This window comes from Eublepharis macularius, chromosome 3, assembly GCF_028583425.1.
Source record: "Eublepharis macularius isolate TG4126 chromosome 3, MPM_Emac_v1.0, whole genome shotgun sequence".
NCBI classification, from domain to species: Eukaryota; Metazoa; Chordata; class Lepidosauria; order Squamata; family Eublepharidae; genus Eublepharis; species Eublepharis macularius.
This window is the reverse complement of record NC_072792.1, coordinates 140,799,187-140,806,088: the sequence shown is the minus strand read 5'-3', so window position 1 is coordinate 140,806,088 and position 6,902 is coordinate 140,799,187.

Below are 6,902 nucleotides of genomic sequence, written 5' to 3'. Positions count from 1 at the left end.
CTACCAATGCACAGGCAGACGCCTGCGGGGATCCCCAGGAGCAAGCCCTTCCCTCATGCTGTACGGCTGGGGCGTTAGGAGCTTGCGGGGGGGGGGATCCATTCGCCTGGCTGGCCGGGTTGCAGTCATTCTCAGGATGGCCTACACCCGGGGCTTTGGGGCTCGCCCAAACAGGTCAAGGCGGAGGTCCGGCGTTGACCCCGTGGCTTGACCTGTACCGCATAGTTGGCCCTTGCCTTAGTTATAGTTATATTTACTGTTATATTAATAAACAGCCCTTTACCTCCAAGCCTGTGTCTGTCTCTTCTTTCCGGCTAAGGCAGCAATTCGGCACACCCAGCTGCAGCAAAGCTGCTTTGGCTGGGTGCCATCCATTGCTGCCTTGCCTGGAGGGAGGGGCAGACTCCCTTCCCGGGCATACGGGGATTCTGGCTGGGGGCGGAGCCAATGCTTTCAAGCGGCTCCGCTTTCCCAGCCAGCAGTCGCTTTCTGCTTCGGCCCACCCACCTCGCCCTGTCTCAGTGCAGGATTAGCCGGCTGCTGTTTCAGAGCCAGGTAGGAATTTTTTGCCTCTTCACTATATTGGCCTTTGGTGTGGGGGTTTTTTCGCCTACCTTGCACTGATGGCTGTGGCGGAGGTTTTGGCCTGGGTGGTGCTGTGTCGGTCCCTTGGCAGGAGATTCTCGGGAATAGGGAGCGGGACGGTGAGCACCCAGTGGCATTTCCCCATGTGGGAACAGGGTCTGCCATCAGTGCGGTATGCTTGTGATGGCTACCAATGCACAGGCAGACGCCTGCGGGGATCCCCAGGAGCAAGCCCTTCCCTCATGCTGTACGGCTGGGGCGTTAGGAGCTTGCGGGGGGGGATCCATTCGCCTGGCTGGCCGGGTTGCAGTCATTCTCAGGATGGCCTACACCCGGGGCTTTGGGGCTCGCCCAAACAGGTCAAGGCGGAGGTCCGGCATTGACCCCGTGGCTTGACCTGTACCGCATATTTGGCCCTTGCCTTAGTTATAGTTATATTTACTGTTATATTAATAAACGGCCCTTTACCTCCAAGCCTGTGTCTGTCTCTTCTTTCCGGCTAAGGCAGCAATATTTAATGCAGTGGAGTTCTTAATAGAACAACTGAACTAAAAATGACTACTGCCCAAGTTTGGATTCTCTGCACATGGATTTCAAAATTCCACACATTCATAGAAAATGTTGGTTCCTACTGTTGTAACAGACTCACTTTTCCTTTGCTGCTTCAGGTAGCTACAGGGATATCGCTAAAAATATAGTTTTTCTTTTCATTAGAACTTTGAAAAGTCCTTTTGTGTTATAGTAAAACATCCATTTACTTTTTGTTTTTTTCCAGACTTGCATTTTCTCCCGACCTGATAATTAATCTTCCAGACAGGCAGTTTCAAAACTGGGAAGATAGCTGCCATTTGCTATTTGCATTTTGAAAAAACTTTTTCCATGGGAAAAGCTGTAAAATGCTTTGCAGCAAAAATATTTTCCCTACAGCTATTGTTAATTTTTTTTTAAGAGTTTGTATCTGGTGTATAGGTTATCCAAGCAAAATAACAAATGGCATACCAGTAAATCAAAAGTGTTATTTAGAGAAAGATATCTTCTGGGTGACACTCCATTTGTTCCTTATAACAATAATCTATCAGAAGATAATTGAGAGTCAATATTGCTTTCATGAAAAGTCATTGATGTTTTCTGGAAATAGCTCCACTTTATTTTTTCCCCTGATCTGGAGAGTTTCCTTTTATTATGTGAGACCTGCTGGTGATTGATTTTTGGAACTCAAGAGTGACATTTGAATAGTCTCAGCTTCTCTGACCTATTTCCCATAATTGCCTGATAAGGTGTACCACAATGCTTCTTGCTTCAGAACAGCTATATCTGAAAAAGGTGGGCTTTTTTTCTGTCAGGGGAAGTTTAATCTCTTCTCAGCCTGTTGGTAGCTCTGTTTTTACCCAAATCTGTAAAGGAAGAAGTTTTTACAGCTGAATCCTGACTATGATTACTCAGGAATAAAGCTTATTTATATTGTTTCTAGGTAAGTACAGTTTTTAGGTTTGCGCCTTTTAAAATTAATTTGTAAAAAGTATATTCACTGATAATAACAGCACCTTTTTTTGCTTGGAGAGAACTGGGATACCTTAATAAGTTAATTTTCATGTATCAGCAACTCATTTATTTAATGCAGAAGCCCAAAGGCATACATAAAATGTTACGTAAAGGTCTGCCAGTTTGATGGTCAACTGTGAGGAAAGCTCCTCTTTCCCTCAACTCTGCAATTTCCTTCATGAGGGGGTAGACTCATACAGACATCCCTGCCATTGTCCTCTCCGTGGTAGCAAATTAATTTTTGTGGATTTTGAGGATTAACTCCCATGCTTAGCAGTGATTGCTTCAGCAAATAATTTCAGCAAGACATTGCCCTGGGTGGAGCAACAGACAAGCAAAGACCAGAAGAGATCTACTCAAATGCAGTCAATGGGGAACATACAGCCCTACTGGTTGACTTTTAATAGAATGTTTGTATTGCTTCATTTCAGCACAAGAGACTAGCAGTGAATACAAGATCGTATGTGAGACCTCTCCACCAGCCAACTGGGGACATGCAGCCCTATTGAACTGATAAGAACAGACTGACTTTATTTCGATAATGTTTGATATACTAGTAAAGCAAGAAAATGGCAATACATAACAACTTCATGCAAGAATTGCAGGCGCATGCAAGAGTCCTTTGAGTGAATCAAAACATAGTTTAAAGAAAAATACTGCAGCATGCAGTCCAAGTCTGGTGTAGGGTGAGTGGATTTAGAGTCCTTAAGGTTATAGTCCAAGTGGTTGGAACCAGGGCAAAACCCTGGTCCTGCCTTGTTGGTGGCTGGAGGTCTGTGGCCAGTCTTCCTCACCACTTGCAGCCACTGGGCATGCAGCCACTGGGCACTGGGCACTTGCAGCCACTGGGCACTGAGGGTGTCTTTTCTGGGTGCAGGTGGTCCTACTCAGGTGGTCACAGTGTGGGGGTCACTGACTCTTCTGGCTGGGTCTGGTTTAGGTTCAGGGAGTCCAAGAGAGATGATGATGCGAAATCAAGATGAGAGAGCGGGACAGGGCCCAGTCTCACCTCTTGTCACTCTTGGCTTGTCTGCTACCATAGGCTATCTCTGGTCCCCTCCACAAATGAAGAGGAATTTGGTGGCTGGACCCCCCACCTCAGGGGCAGGAGGGGGCAAAGCTTGGGCTCAACTCCTGTAGGCATAGCTGGGTGAGCCTGTGGTGTTGGTGGCTCCCCTTCACTGGGGTAGGAGAATGAGCTGGGACAGAAGCTTTTCCCCTCTGGGTTAGAGAAGCAGGTTAGAGAATGGTAGCTCCCCTCTGCTCGGGTAGGAGGGCAAGCCAGGATAGAAGCCTCTCTCCTCTGGGGTTAGCAGAGCAGGCCAGTGGTAGCTCCCCTCCACTGGGGGAGGGTAGCGTCAGGAGTCTGTTCTGCTTGGAACCCTGTGGGAGGTCCCCAGGTGCTGGTAGCTGTCTCCATCTGCTAGATGGGGCATGGGCTGGCCCTGGATGGAGATGAAGGAGGGCAAGACCTGGTCCCTGAGGATCTCATCCATGTGCAGGAAAGCAGCAGTGGAGGCAGCAGCATCCAGCATCTGTTGCACCTTACTGGGGCTTTCAGCAACCAGCACCAGATCGTTTGCATAGGCCAGGATGCTGATCTTCTCATTGTGGAGCCTGAATCCTCTCAGACCATTGGCAATGTGACAGAGGAGGGGCTTCATGGCCAGGTTAAAAATGATGGGGCTCAGTGGGCAGCCATGCTTTATTCTGTGGCAGATGGGGATCTCTGGGGCTTCACACTCCATGACCCTCATGGTGATGGTACGGCCATTGTTCAGCTCTATGAGGAGGCCCAAGAAGTCCTCTAGCATGACCATTTCAACTGGTATGGCAAAGATGGGCTATGTGGCATGGACCCAAAGGTGTTGGTGAGGTCCAGCCAGACCAGCTTGTACTGTTGCCTTGAATGATGGGCTGTGTTGAGCCCAGACTAGATGAGGAAGTTGTCCTCATAGCAGCCCTTGCAGGACATGAAGCCTTTTCGTTGAGTGCTGACGGCACTGCCCTGCAGGCCCCAGTTAGCAATGCAGGTGGCGATGCAGCTGGCGTACATCTTGTAGATGGTGCCACATAGGGAGATGGGCTGCCAGTTGCTCAGGTCAGCAAGATCACCTTACTTGGGGGCCAGGACTATCATTGCTTTCTTCCAGGCTGAGGGGGTATAGCAAAAGCATTTGCAACCATTGAAGATGGCTGCCATCACATGGCAGTGTGGGTCATGGCTCTTCAGGAGGCTGTAGTGGTACCATCCTTCCCTGGAGCAGTGTTCTTCATCCAATGCAGTATTGTTTCAACCTCCTCTGGAGTGAAGTCTCTCCCAAGGACTGCATATGGGTTGACAAGGGGCAGAGTGGGGGGGAGTGTGTCAGGACACCCAGCCTCATGTATGTCATCCTGGTTGAAGAGCAAAAGGAGGAGCACCGTGGAGTTAAGACCCAGAGGAAAAACAAAAAGCCTACCGTGGTAACAGAATATGCAAATCTTTAAAGTGCACCGTGACAGAATTATTATAAATTGATTTTTATATAATTATTTTCAATACTATAATTCTCAAAGGGTAAGTTGTTCAATAACTTGGTACAACATTTTTGCAAGTCATAAATATTTGAATCACAATATATAAATGAATATACATGCATACAAATTTCTGGAACCATAAGAACACATAAATAAGAAGAGCTTCAAACTCAGGCTGGGAGACTGAGAGTCCAAAGAGTCTATTCAGAATTATATCATCAAAGTCTTTTAGAATGCACAGTCTGTCTTATATTTGTCAGAGAGAAACTCCAGCTGGGTGGGGAACTCCAAGGTGACTACCTCCCAAGCTGAAGAGCAACGAGGACACCCAACTCACTCAGATGTGAAGAACCACTCAACAGGGTGCCCTATACTCCTGTTTCGGATGGACTTTATCAAGAGGGTTCCCAATAAGCAAAAAGCTTCAGTTCCAGTTAAATCAACACATAACTTTCTTCTCTCCAGCATACCTGAGGTCCTATTATGGCTGGAGAGAAAAGACCTGATGAGATTGGGCTATACTATGCCACTTTCCCTTGAACAATATAACCATACGGAAGAGCAAATACGAATGCATTTAACAATACATTTATTTTTAATGCCAGATTTTTTTCCCTCTGGCACCACTACTATATTGTGCACCAGCACGGCATAGTTGTTAGAGTGTCAGATTACATCTAGGAAACTCGGATTTGAATCCTCATCTGCCATGGAACTTACTGGGTGACATAATAATAATCACATTCGATTTATATACTGCCCTTCAGGACAACGACTTCCCAGAGCAGTTTACAAAATATGTTATTATCATCCCCACTACATCACCCAGTGAGGTGGGTGGGACTGAGAAAGCTCTGAGAGAGCTGTGACTGACCCAAGGTCATCCAAATGGCTTCAAGTGGAGGAGTGAGGAATCAAACCCAGTTCTCCAGATTAGAGTCTTGCTGCTCTTAACCACTACACCAAATTTGCATTAGTCATTCTTTCTCTCAGTCTAATCCAGGGCTTTTTTGTGATGATGCTCATCAGTATGAGGACAGGCACCCTTTTTCGGTTCTCTCCAAAGTCCTGATCCTTAGGTACTATCTTGCCCCCTCTAATCAAGAGATAGTAGTTCTTCGGGAACAGCCTAGTGGAAATTTGCAGAGGGAGGGGAAGAATTGGTGGGAAATTGGCAAAACTTTGTATAAGACTTCTAGCCTAACCTATCTCACAGGATTGTTGGGTCAAATGGAAGAGAGAAGAATGATGTTGGAAGCCACTTGAAATCCACATTAAGGGGGGGGGAGTATAAAGATCTAAGTAATTAAATGTAGATATCAGCAGAAATAAGAATGTTAAAGCTTCAATCCTAAGCATGCTTGTACTTGTAATGTATATTAAGAATTCTTGCATATGCCTTCCATTAAATTCAATGGAAATTCCAGATACATGTGTTTAGAATGGCCATGGCATGAAAGTGAAGTGCTCTTTCATTTTCACTTTTCGCAGAGAGGCTGGCTTCTCAGTCAGAAACATTTGCACTGATATACTGCTGTTTATTCAATAATAGTCCTGTAGTAAGATCAGAATGGAGGACTGCTGAGAATGTCTGTGCAGTTGCTGTAGGTCATCATGACACTGCATCAGCACAGTACTCATCTATAAGCCCATACTATTCACTAACTTATGGGTATTATGGGTTGTAGAAGCAAGACTTTAAATAATCAAGTGACCAGCAGGATTCATCAGTTAAGTACTAGTCTGTCTTGTCGGAGCTGGAGAAATACTCATTTTTGTTTTATTCAATGATTTAGTAACACTGCATTATGAATGATAATCAGGCCCTCAAAAATGTGATTCATAAGATCAAATCAAGGATACAGAATATTACATTTTATAATGCAATAGGAAATAAACAAGAAGAAAGAATAAAAGTAAAGAAATGTTCATTTCTAAGGATATACTGCCACCTTGCAACTTTTATATTAAATACAGCAAACCAAGATCACATCTGTACTGATCCTCTAAGCTGCTCATTAATAAACATAAGTCGTAAACATGAAACTAAATGAATTCACATGGAACTAAACATGACTGAACCTACCTGACATGCATGAGAGCTATTAGGCTCACAGATGACCAGTCTCTTCTTTTATAGTAAAATCAAAAAGAGTCCAGTAGCACCTTTAAGACTAACCAATTTTATTGTAGCATAAGCTTTCGAGAATCAAGTTCTCTTCGTCAGATGACGAAGAGAACTTGATTCTCGAAAG